This window comes from Asterias rubens, chromosome 14, assembly GCF_902459465.1.
Source record: "Asterias rubens chromosome 14, eAstRub1.3, whole genome shotgun sequence".
Classification (NCBI taxonomy): Eukaryota; Metazoa; Echinodermata; class Asteroidea; order Forcipulatida; family Asteriidae; genus Asterias; species Asterias rubens.
The window spans coordinates 2,555,263-2,568,780 of record NC_047075.1 but is presented as its reverse complement, the minus strand read 5'-3'; positions in this window follow the sequence as shown (position 1 = coordinate 2,568,780).

The following is a 13,518-nucleotide window of genomic DNA, read 5'->3' as shown; positions in this document are numbered from 1 at the left end:
TAAGAGCATAAATTAAAGCTTCCCTTCACTCAGTGGTATAAATGGGTACCTGCGATGGTAGAGGTTGATACTGTGTTTGAAAAAGACTTTGAAGCTCCAAATAGACGATGTGACCCGTGACATCACATGTTTACAAAAGAGCCACAGAGCCTGGACTTCCTGCAGACAAAATTTGTACACAGCCTAATGGAAGAAATCATAACACCTTACATTTGGTGGAGATTGCACTGTCTAGTTCTTATCAACTTTTGATATGATACAAGTGGTTACATCTTAAACCTTGTCCAGCTTTTACTTTCATAATTCTTGGATTAATGTGGAAATTATGAAACAAAATGTCAACTTTCCCACATACCAGTGCATTATTGTGCCTGCCAGAATACTCAAAGTATGTACAAGGTCACACTTATTGTAAACAAAGTTCACGTGGTCTAAAGCCCGGGTAGTATACTCTACATGGAGCTGAGAAGGATACAGTCATGTTATTGGCCCAATGATCAGGGCAATAATTTAAAGCGCATTGATACGTTATTATATATTTAAAGAAAACGCTCTTTATAAGATCTAGTTATTTGTAATGTTTATTAATAGAGTGGAATAAATTGTATAATATTTGTGTTGTTTTGTATTTAGAGCATGAGGCTTAGATCAACGTGAAACAGCTCTCGACAATCATGACATGAAAACTTAATGACCGTTATATATGCAGTCATCTTGTGTTTGACATCGAAGAAACCATTTCAACGACGAGCTCACTTTAAGACCACCACAACGAAGCAAAACACTCCCGGGCTCTGCAGCCCGATTAGACCCACGGTCCACTTCGCTCGCTCGCTGGTAGAAAAAAATATATAACATGTTTCCGTTCTGAAAGCGAAAACATCACAACATTTGCGAGGAAAATGTTGTCAGGGCACACTCTCTCAAAGGTGGCTCGAAGATCTGACTGTCTAGATCAAGGGAGCACTTAATACAGTGTTACACACCGGCTTCGTACTATAATGACAAGTCACCTACGATCTTAGTCGCTGGTAAGCTACTTGGTTCTGATTGTTTGGCTATAAGAACGCATACCAGTTAGTTCAGTGCTTGTGCGAGCTCGACCAATCAGAAATAGGTGCAGTTGAACCCAGAGCCTGTGCGCACCACATAAGTGGGTGAAGACAGGGTGCCAGGCTTTTTTGCTCGGCAAAGAGGGAATGCAGCAAGGCACAGTCTTCTCTTTTTTTTATATTTTTTTTTAGAGATACCACTTAGTTATCGAGCGTGCGAGCTTGACCAATCAGATCCATTTGCGATTGAACCCGGAGCCTGGTTATTAAACAAACACTACAGAAGTGGCGAAGACAGGGTGCCAGTCTTTTTCCTCGGCAATGTGAAATGCAGCAAGGCACACTTTTCTCGGGTGTTTTTAAAATCGAGCGGTAACCAATAGCGTTGACATCGATCGTGCGTGAGGATGGTTTCGTTTAGATGGGATAACGGGAGACTCTTTTAAACCAATCGTTAAAAGGAATAGTGAGAATAAATACCCGGTTTATTTGGAAGCCTCTTGATGATTCTACTCAGTCGATTTGAATAAAAGATATGATCTCTCCTGTTTTTTATTGTATGTTTTTCTTTAAAAAACACGCAGACCAAACCGCAAAACAAAATTACCACAGTAAACATCAAAACAATAACCAAATTGATCTTATGTGAACTCAAATTTTGTCCAAAGGACTGAGGATTTGGAACCTCCATTTGGAGAGAAGTTTTTGCACTGACATATTATTATTTCGGTCTGCTATCAATCAATTAAACGTCGAGTCCAAACCAGCTCTATTCAGAGCCAACACTCAAAAATTTGAGCTCAATCGGTCGTCGAAGTTGCGAGATATTATTGAAAGACAAACACTTCCTTGTCGCACCATGGTCGCACGAAGTTGTGTGCTTTCAGATGCTTGATTTCGAGACCTCAAATTCTAAATCTGAGGTGTCGAAATCAACTTCGTGGAAAATTACTTCTTTCACGAAAACTACGTTACATCAGAGGGAGCCGTTTCTCACAATGTTTTATACTATCAACCTCTCCCCATTACTTGTTACCAAGTAAGGTTTTATGCTACAAATTAGGTTGAGTAACTACCAGTAGTGTCCACCGCCTTTAACTATTTATCTATAGTTTTTTCCCTACAATACCTTTAGAAATGAAAAAAGAAGTAAAATTACTGAACTGACAATCTCAACATGACGTATCACCTAGTGGAGCGATTGAGGCACCTGCTCCCCAGACTGTATTCATGACACACGCTGATTCAAAATTGTCGATGAGTGGTGAGTTGCCCCCGGGTTATTTTGAGTTTTTCATTTTCCAACAAAAGTGGGCTTTACGCAAAACAAATTTCAGAACAGGAATACAATCTTGACAAATCAACACTGCGTGCTGTTGGCTGCTTTCTGTGCAAATTTACACTATTTTGAGTTTTTCATTTTACAACAAAAGTGGGCTTTACGCAAAACAAATTTCAGAGGCAGAATACAATCTACAATAAATCAACATTGCACTTTTTTTTATGCAAGTCGCCAGACACACAAGGCCCTGAAGGCCACTTCAAGGTGTGGGCTACAATTATTTTATTCCCCAGGCCTTTGCCACCTACTCCTAGGGCTGAAACAGGGTTACCCCTTTTACAGTCCATACGGTTGTAGGCTTGGGTATCATTTTGTTTCTGTCGGCCCAAATTCATACTATTTCGAATTTTTCACTTACAAAAAGTGTGCATTCTAAATCCAGATCACGCGCATGCTATCTTTACAAACTGTTCAATCTTTACAACCCCTTTATAAAAAATTAGGCTTCAACTGGATTGAAATAGATTAAAGTTCACCCGACCTCCAGAGAGAAAATAAAATAAAATGCTGCACTTTTATGTCAGTGTGTGTGGATAAATAAAATAAAATGAAAACAATGAAATAAGAGACGGGTCGAGACGTGTGGCTTGATTTTGTCTAATACTAGAGACTGACAATTCGGGTTCTCGGTCACGTTCCGACCACTGTGGAGGAGCAGATATTGGGAGCAGAGTGAAAAGCTAAAAGCGGCTTGACGTACAAATGGAAACGCATTGGTAGACATAAATATGGACGTATATGTTGGGGAGGGTTAGACTTGATTCAAGTCCCGTTCTCGTGCGAGAGGTACCATAAGCATACCCGCCGCCGTCAAAATGGAGCTATTGTGGTTAGAGCATCACAAAGCAATAGTTTTCTGAGATTGGCACGGGATTTGGGACTTGAGTCAAGTCTAAGGGAGGGTAGGGTTGGGAGAGATGTAACTACTGGGTGTGTTCGTTTAGCTTCCCTGGGTCGACCCCGGTGTGTGGCGTTTTTTTTTTTCCCAGGACGAACGTGTGCAGATAATTACCCACGTTCGTCCTTGTTAAAAACCGCCACACACCGGGGTCGACCCAGGGAAGCTTAACGAATGCACCCAATGTGAGGGTTTTGCTGCAAGGAAGACACAATACATCATATATTTTGGCTGGGAGAAATATCATTTCCATCTCTTCGGGTTTTGCTTTAATATAAAGGCAGTGGACACTATTGGTAATTAATCAAAATAATTAATAGCATAAAACATTACTTGGTAACGAGTAATGGGGAGAGGTTGATAGTATAAAACATTGTGAACAACGGCTCCCTCTGAAGTGACTTGGGTTGGTTGGTGTCTGTTTGCAAATGCTACGGCCAGAGATACAGTTGGTACCTGTTACCTCACTAAACGTGGACGATTTGACATATAGGCCCCTACTTGTGAAATACATTGACTTGTTATGGCTGTTTTCTTAGAAAGTATACACTGTTTCCAGCCGAAGCTTCAACATTTGACCTTAGGTTTAGGTCACGGTTTGTTGTTTTCACAGTAACGTCGTAAAACAGGCAACAATAAATACATGTACCAAATAATACAGTCAAGCCAAGAGGAAATAATTTGGCCTATCGATCTTTGATGCTTAATTCTTAACGTCGTGCCCCAAAACAATCGATCCCGCTCGTTATTTCTAACAAGCCAAGGTTGTGTCACGGCGGACAAGGTTACTGCTACATGGAGTCGTCCACATTGTTTAAAAGGGGTGTGCAGAGTTTCACGAGTGTGGGCGGACGAATTTTGAATCTGAGAAAGGCCAGGAATAAAGCGTTTCTCCGGAATCTGATACATGCCTATAAATTAAATATTTCTCCGCAACTGTCTTCACTGAGTGTTGTTTCTAACAATGTTTTATAGTATATCAAAAGCTTCCCAGTGCTCTTTACCAAGTACGTTTTTATGCCTAAAATACAAATAGCCTTGTATCCAGTGCCTTTAACGACCTTAGTTCTGAGCAGAGGTAAATTCCCCTAACACCTTTAATCTCTTGGATGTATGCCAGTAACAAAACAATCCTCTAACGACTTATAAGTAAGTTCTGGAGAGTGTAATGACTAAGTGTATGATTCGTAACGAGTCCAATTCCTTGTTGACCTAGACTGGACTATTCCACATAACTAATAGGGGCGTCAGGTAATGTTGTCGAGTATCACCAGAGGTATACCAGAGGCTCCCTTTAATGGATATACATTTATATATCGCAGTTGCCAATTGACTTATCATTCTGGTTCCTTGTTACCTTAGACTGGACTATTCCACTTATCTAATAGGGGCATCAGGTAATGTTTGTCGAGTATCACCAGAGGTATACCAGAGGCTCCCTTTAATGGATATACAGGTATATATATCGGTGGCCAATTGACTTATCATTCTTGTTCCTTGTTACCCTAGACTGGACTATTCCACTTAACTAATAGGGGCATCAGGTAATTTTTGTCGAGTATCACCAGAGGTATACCAGAGGCTCCCTTTAATGGATATACATGTTTATATATCGGTGGCCATTGACATATCATTTTTTTTCCTTGTTATCCTAAACTGGACTATTCCACTTAACTAATAGGGGCGTCAGGTAATTTTTGTCGAGTATCACCAGAGGTATACCAGAGGCTCCCTTTAATTGATATACATGTATATATATCGGTGGCCAATTGACTTATCATTCTTGTTCCTTGTTACCCTAGACTGGACTATTCCACTTAACGAATAGGGGCATCAGGTAATGTTTGTCGAGTATCACCAGAGGTATACCAGAGGCTCCCTTTAATGGATATACATGTATATATATCGGTGGCCAATTGACTTGTTATCCTAGACTGGACTATTCCACTTAACTAATTGGGGCGTCAGGTATTTTTGATGAGTGACCACCAGACATACCCTCCCTTAATAATGGGTATATATCTCGCTTACAAATTGACATATCATTCGTTTTACTTTATCAGAGAAATCTCCAGAAAAACACATATCGTATAGCTCTCAGTTGGGATTAAATGATAACTTATTGCGCGCCAACACATTGATTTGAAAGTCTTCCATGGAGTTCAGATTGCAACACATTACACCGGCCAGTCGCGTGTGCAGTCGGCAATTCCATCTATTCCCCGTATAGCCTTCCTCTCAAATCGTTTACCGGAATGAATTCAATTCACCTCCGGGCGGAAAGACGGTCGTAAATTTGGGTTTCGCACGTGGAAATCTATAGGAGCGTAATGAAGGCAAGGCTACAGGTAAAAACAAGAGAGCATGGGATTGATATTGTTTTAGCCCCGGGCAAAAACTATGGGGAAATTACATCACGTAAGGTGGGAAGTCTGATAGCGAGCTGTAATTTCAAACAAAAAGAGAGATAAAGCAAGAAAATGGATATTTTGCCCAAAAGGAAATCGAGTATAGGTCAGCGGTTGTGAAGACATTACTATTTAAAGGTGCATGAACGATGGTACATCATTTTCTCCAAGCTCTTATGCTGAGGGATGGTACATCATTGGTTTTGGAAGAGTACATTCATTCCTATCCTTTATTACCTTTATTAATAAACATATAATAAAGGGAAGGTACATAACAACATTACCTCGATGTAAAAAAAAAAATGCTTTTTACAATCGAAAACTGCTAACTGGCTTCGAATAAATAAGTTCGATTGCCCTCAATTGCAAGAGTGGTTATTAAATGTAAACCTTTGACGATGCTGTTTTTAAAAACGATTCCCCTTTTCTCGCCCAGAGAAGTGATTAACGCAACAGCAAGCAATTTAAGAAATTGGACACTATTGATAATTACTCGAAATAATATACTAGCATAAAAACATACTTGGTAGCGAGCAATGGACAGCTGTTGATAGAATCAAACATAAGTAACGTAGTCTTTGAGAAAGTGGCAGTTTCTCACTCAAACATTGACATACTTCAGGTCTGTAGCCTTTTTGTGGAGGCATGTGTGCCAAAAGTGCTTTTTTCCTTCCTTTAACATTATTCTCTTGTATTTCTTCGACGACCAATTGAGTCAAAACTTTGTTATTTCATGCAATTATTATCTTAGAATACACCTGTGAGAATATACTGGTCTTTGACAATTACTGAAGGTGTCTGGTGCCTTTAACGATTATGTTTGTTAGCAATTGCCTTTATTTGCTCCCAGAAAAGTGATAAACGTAACAGCAAGCATTCAGATGGAAACCCATTAAGTCACGGCGTACGCTTCCATCAACCTCGCATGAAGCTATGGACATGCCTAGCTCTTCAAAAACCCCATGTACAACCTTCAAGCGCCTGTGGGAAGGACGCGGGCTGAAAAAGGACGCTGGCTGAAAAAAGGACAAATAAATTGGAAAGAAATGGGGTTCTTCTATTTGATGAGGCGTTCGGTGGCCATTTTGAATAATGCCAGTTAAGGCTGAGGGCAGAAAATCAGGTCAGTCCAGCTTAAAATCAATGTCAACATAAATCACTGCGTATAACGGCACAGGAACCAATACATTAAAGGGTGAATTGATTTCAATTCTTGACTTCCCTGATGCAAACTGAAGGCTGGTGAAATTTTGTCAGGGCTGGTGCACCAGGACGTCAGATTCAGACGAAACAGGACAGACCTCAAAAGGTTAATTTACTGTGTTCGTTCTTGCAAAAGTGATTTCGTTTTTTTTTTAAGAAGATAATAATTGTGGCTTCTTATAGCGCACATATCCGTCACTCAGTGACGCTCCTGGCGCTGTAACATACAGTATTTTCTACACACCAGTATTTCCTACACACCAGTGAAGTCAATTTTAACACCTCTGAGTTTTTGAAATGTATCCTGTCGTTAGATCAAGGTACTTAGCAGCACTATATCCATATTCAGCGGGCACGCTTACAATTCTTAACTCCCTGGGGAGCATAAAACCCAAAGCTGCTTAAATTATCGCCAAGGGGTTAACCCAACACAATACTGTCTCAGCCCTCTAAGGTTCCAACGACAGAGGAACAAGACTTTGAAGGTTGATTTCATCGGTTTTACTCAAGGAAAAGTGATTTCATTCCCGTCATCGCAGTTACCCCCAAGCACACCAACGACCAACAATTATTAAAAAGGTCATCAAACAACACGATCATCTTTAGGTGTATAACGATGAAATAGGTTAATACTTGGTAAAACTTATATATCCTGCAACCTATGAAAACAAAAATATATCTTATTAATACTCGAATGGAATATTACTGGTGGTAACAATGAGTGAAAAAGTGGCGGTGAGATACGGACATTTTGCCCGTGATTTCTAGCGAGTGTACTACGATCCTAATTTAATACCAACTTCTCAAAGTAACTTTAATATTTTCAAAGCCAAAGTGATCGAAGGTGCACCGTCCTCCGTCAACTTTTTCCCAGGGTGCCACGACTCCTAGCTTAGGGGCCACTGTCCACTAAATTATTACGGCTTGCAGAAAAACTGCAAAAGTGTCACACAGTCTCCCAGTTTGTGTGTACTACGTTTACTGTTCATCGAGGCTATCTTCTTACAAACTGACACCATAATGTATGATTTCTAGCTACTGTCCACTTATTAGCTTTTAGAAAAAAATATCGAAATATCTGTGCATCGGGGATATCTTGTGACACACTGACAGCATAAATGAATTTATAACTACTAGCAGTTTGCACTTTACCACTGTCACACGAAACCTGCATGCTTTTCAAAGACTGTGGGGTTTTGAAATTGACACCATGGATTTAGTATCTTTACATTAATATCAGAGGTACAACTGCTCTTTTTATAAATTTCTTTTTTTTTCAGCTGACGCAAAATAAATTCACGAATATCAGATAGTTTGCACTGTGCACTTAACCTAATCCATAAACCATAGCTATTTTATTTTTGATTTGTTTTAATTCTTCGGACAATACAAACATTATAAAAGCAAGCAGAGGCCGTCCAGGGAAAGGCAAAAGTCACAAAAAACTGTCATAAAAACAGATGTGCCCTCCCAGACCTTGCTCGTAAAAAGGTAAACATTTATACACTATTCATAACACAGAACTCTAATAATTGTTGTGAAAATTGCAATTAAAGTATTACCCAAACGATATATATAAGAATCACCTCATCAAAAGTAAGGCCCATATAACAGCACTTACATCTCTATAGTTAAGAACAATAAAATCGTCGCGTCATTTCCCAGTTTGGTCTTCTTGAACTACTGTTCATTAAAATTATATTTTAACCCCCAGCCGACACCATGAATGAAATTATGAATTCTAGCAAATAGTTCACAATTTGCACTTAACTTCTGTCACCAACCATTTCCTACATTGCCTCCACGTCTATTAAATTATTATTATTTATTATATAGGTTGGCATGCACTTTCCAACTGTACAGCTAATTCTATGTTCTCACTTAAAGTACTGTATTGACAGTTCAACGGGGAAAGCTTTAAATCCCAGCTGACTCCGAATGAATGAATTTATGGATTCTAGCAAAAGACTGCACTTTCCTACATTCTTTCAATTATATTTCAGACACTTTCTGTTCAAAAAAATTCGCAGCTCACAAAAAAAGAAAGAATCTCAGACGTTATTGCCACTCTTCAACAACTGACACAAATGTCTGGCCACGTTCCCCCGCCAAATCTTATTAAGCAAGCACATTTGTTACGTTTCGTTCAGGGGCGTTAATAATGACAGTTGATGAAAACTCGTAGAGCCTTTACAAAACCGCTGCCTAGACTCAGGCTCTGGCTTATGGATATATATCTCGTAAACGTCAATACGGGGGCTTTATACAGGTAGACGTAGCTTAGCCGCAACCTGAGTGCGTAAGCTGTAGTTTCGAAAAGGGCGATAGTTTTGTCAGAGGCGTTAATAATGACAGTTAATGAAGACTCTTATATGCCCTTTGCGAAACCACAAATTTGAATCAGGCTCTGGCTTATGGATCCGGCGGCTATATCTCACTAACGTATTCCTGCAGTACATGGCTTCACACGGGTAGACGTAGCCTAAGCTCAAGCCCGTGAGCTGTAGTTTCAAAAAGGGAGATAATTCAGTCAGAGCTGCTTGTCATCCGTTTTGTCAGGTCCTCTACAACATACAGAGTGTAATGGGAGTTCAATTTGTAGGTCGCTTAAACATGAACATGCCTATATATATTTTCATGGAAATCTGGAGATAAGTGTTATGTTCCAGATAACCCTCGGGTTGTAAAACAACCGTGGGGTTGCAGTGAGGTTTAAAATCCCCGGGAATTTCCAAGAGTGATATAAGTGTAATAATATACTGAAACGGAGTAATATGTAATTATAAGTAATTTGCATTTTACTCAATCGTATAGTTGTTCTTGAAAACAACATCATTTCAAGCGGAAACATTTCTCGAGGTGATTGGAATTCATTCCAAATCACTTTTGACATTTTCAAAATTAGTTCCTGCACAAAACGGCTCACCGACCAGGCACAGAAGCGACTGTTATAATAATCATTGTATAATTAGCTGCAATGCATGGCAGATGGCTGATCAGAATGTAAAAAGGCGTCAAGTAATCGACTCGACAAAGACTTTTTTAATGACAAAGAAACCTCATTAAAATGTTGGATGTTTTGCCGTAACAACTGTTGCTCCGAAAGGGTAATTCGTCACTTTATAAACCGTATGGTGTTTTCGAAACTAAGGCGTAGGCTTTGGCTCCAGCTCAGGCAGTCCGTCTGCGTTCAAAGTCCAATACCGAAAGCGCACGTTGGTTCCCAATGCTCGCGCAAACACCCCTACGATGATATATGAGGTACTTCTATTGTAGTTCTATAACTCCTTTTTCTGAAGAAATTTTCTTGTGGGGTACTTCTAGAACAAAGAAAACAGTGTGTGGTAGTATTGTTATTGTTTAGTTGACCTGGTATTTGGGGTAATTCATTCTTGCTATGTTTGTGTATTTGTTTTTCCCCACATTTTTTCTCTGCATTTTTTTGTATTCCTTGTAATGCGCAGTAAAGTATATTTATTATAGGTCACTGCGCAATATAAATGTCAGTATTATTATGATTCTTATTATTTCCATTGTTGCTCAGTCTATTATTACCGTTTCTGAAGAAATTCTCTGTGGTACCACTAGATCAAGGAAAATCTTGTGGGGTACTATTTTTTGATCGATAATAAAACAATATATCAAAAATACATGTAAATTATGAATAAACTTATTTTTAAACAAGTTTGAATAGCATTTCCATTACAAAATTGTGTTGCTCAAGTAGCTTTTAAAGTTAAATCGGCTGCATGAAACTAGGTCATTTTACTATAGAACTCACAATATAACAACTTCTCCATATCAAATGTGTAGGCCTATACGGCGTAAACAGGCATGAACCAAATCTAACATTGACCCATCTATAGGAAACGCACCATTGTGCAGTGTGTTGTATAGGATCACTCTCAACTCGGAAATTGGGTTCCAGAAGTAGTGAATAGGATTGGAAGATGCTACGGAAAAGGCACGATCACCAATTTGTGTCAGTGGATGGATTGTACTAAGCATCATCGACCGCTATATCAGGGCACAACTTCATAGAGCTGCTAAGCACAACAACTTGCTTAGCATGACATTTTGCCTTGATGAAAAAACAGGATGTTCAACCAAATTTCCACGTGATTTTCAGGGGAAGCAAACAACAGCTGAATACCATTAACAAGCAATATGCAGCAAATGGAAATTTGGTCGGTAATCCTGTTTTTTTACAATGAAGAAATTTAATGCTAAGCAAATTTCGTGCTCAGCAGCTCTATGAAATTGGGCCCAGGTGATAAACGTTGGGAAAAGTGCAACTCTCAGCCAATAATAGCCTTTTACGCGTGCACGTTTCATCAAAGATGGCGGCCAATGACGTCATGTGCAATCCATATTTAACTGGCACAGGCTTTTAGAAAGTGTATAGCAACAATGTGATTTAGGTTTTACATTCAAATTCAATGTTAAAGACACTGGACACATTTGATAATTACTCAAAGTACTTTGGTAACGAGCAACGGAGAACTGGTGATAAAAATACAACATTGTAAGAAACGGCTCCCTCTGAAGTAACGTAGTTTTTTGAGAAATAGGTAAATTCTCAAAACAAATTTTGGAATCTGAAAAAGACTTCAGACCTGAAGCCTTTATAATCTAAGGAACTGGACACGTTTGGTTATTGTCAAAGACCATTATTCTCACTTGGTGAATCCCAACATTTGCATAAACACGAACCTGTAAAACTTTGGGCTTAATTGGTCATCGAAATGGCAAGAGAACACTGAAGAAAAAAACCCACATCTTTTGCATTACTGTGTGTGCTTTCAGATGCATAATAAAGGGCTTCAGTTGAAGCCTTTTATTATTTTGAGTGGGAAATTTTCAATTTCTCTATGTTCAGAGGGAACCGTTTCTCAAATTGTTGTAAACAGCTCTCCATTCCTCCTTACCAAATAAGTTTTAATGCTAACAATTGTTTCGAGAAGTAATTACCAGCCATCGATTTCACCAAACTCTCCTTAACTTAGGATTAATCTTAGGACTTAGGGCGAGTTAAGTTCCGTATCCACAGACGTTTAGGACGCATTGAACCCACCTTACTCGTCCTAACTCGAGATGGGATTAATCCTAGCGAGTCGTGAAATCGGCTGCAGTGCCTTTAAGCCATGAGTTTGGAACACCATGTGTGCCTTTATGCCAGGAGTTTGGAACACAATGTGTCCCTTTAAACCAGGAGTTTGGAACACAATGTGTGCCTTTAAGCCAGGAGTTTGGAACACCATGTGGTTTTGGTGACTAGCATCAAGCACGGTGAAGCATACGGTTGTTAAGATCGACGGAAGCCAAGGACTCGCAGCCATTATATCGCCTTACATCCACCTGCCCCCATAGATCTATATATGAAACCTATAGGAATTCTATATAGGACAGGGTTGACGAGTGTGGGCGGTACGCGGGGGGGGGGGGGGGTCAGGTTGGGGTCATTTAAGACCATAGAGCTATAGTGCGTGTATAACGGGGTGTTAGCGCTCTAGTCAATATATTTAGCTCTATGCTTATAGATACAGAGTTTTTTAAAAACATTTTAATAATAATAATATGGCTTCTTTATATAGCGCTCATATACATCACTCGGTGACGCTCATGGCGCTTTAACATTCAGTATTTTCCTGCAAGGTAATGTGGGACTACGTTTGAATTATGAGACCTACTCCTCTTACATAGCACCATGTAATGGTTTACAAGGTGCTGTGGCGCAATATGCTACCAATCAAACCATGCAGGAACACCGGGGCAAAACCCCTTCTCTTTTCGATAAGTGCACTGTTTTTTTTTTACGTGCGTTACACAACACACGGAACCAACGGCTTTTACGTCCCACCCGAAGGACGAAGCATCATGATTCAGTGTCTTGCTAAGGACACAGGTGACATGACCGAGACTCAAACCCACACTCTGCTTATCAGGAACACCAGACTTTGAATCTTGTGCTCTTAATATCTAGGCCATAAAACGCCCACAGGTTTTTATCGTGAATTCACATCTGGAAAAGATCTTATGGTATGATTGGTATATGAGGATAAAAAACACATAAATAAAAAATCTGCTTGAAGGAGAACGAGTGCGTCTCAAAATTGAATTTGACCTTGGGGCGCCTCCTTAAAAATGCATCTCTTGAAACTATCCATCCCAAATGACTACTTCGGAGCGTAACAACTCTCCAATGTTGTGTTTCCTCGGTGATCAAACACAGCCTTCGAAGCTAGCTACAAATATTTGCTCCTCAAATCAAACAAAGGTGGAATACGTCTTAGGAATACATTGTCTTAGATTTGCGCGTCCTCATTTCATCAAGCCAAAATGTTTTTGCTCAAGGCGTTCACACGACTATTCATCAGAGTTAATATACCTTAACCCTGCAATTCCCCACCCATGTTAAATACTACTCTACTGACACACTGCAGATGCATTACCCTGGGTGTTGATTTTATACTTTTGTTTTCACACTGCGAACCGGTGGGCCATCGGAGCGTTATAATCCTTTTCCCTTTGTAGACGCATACCCCCCCCCCCCCCACACACACACCTGAAATCCCCCAAAGATTCCCAAAAACACAACAAAGACACAATATGAGG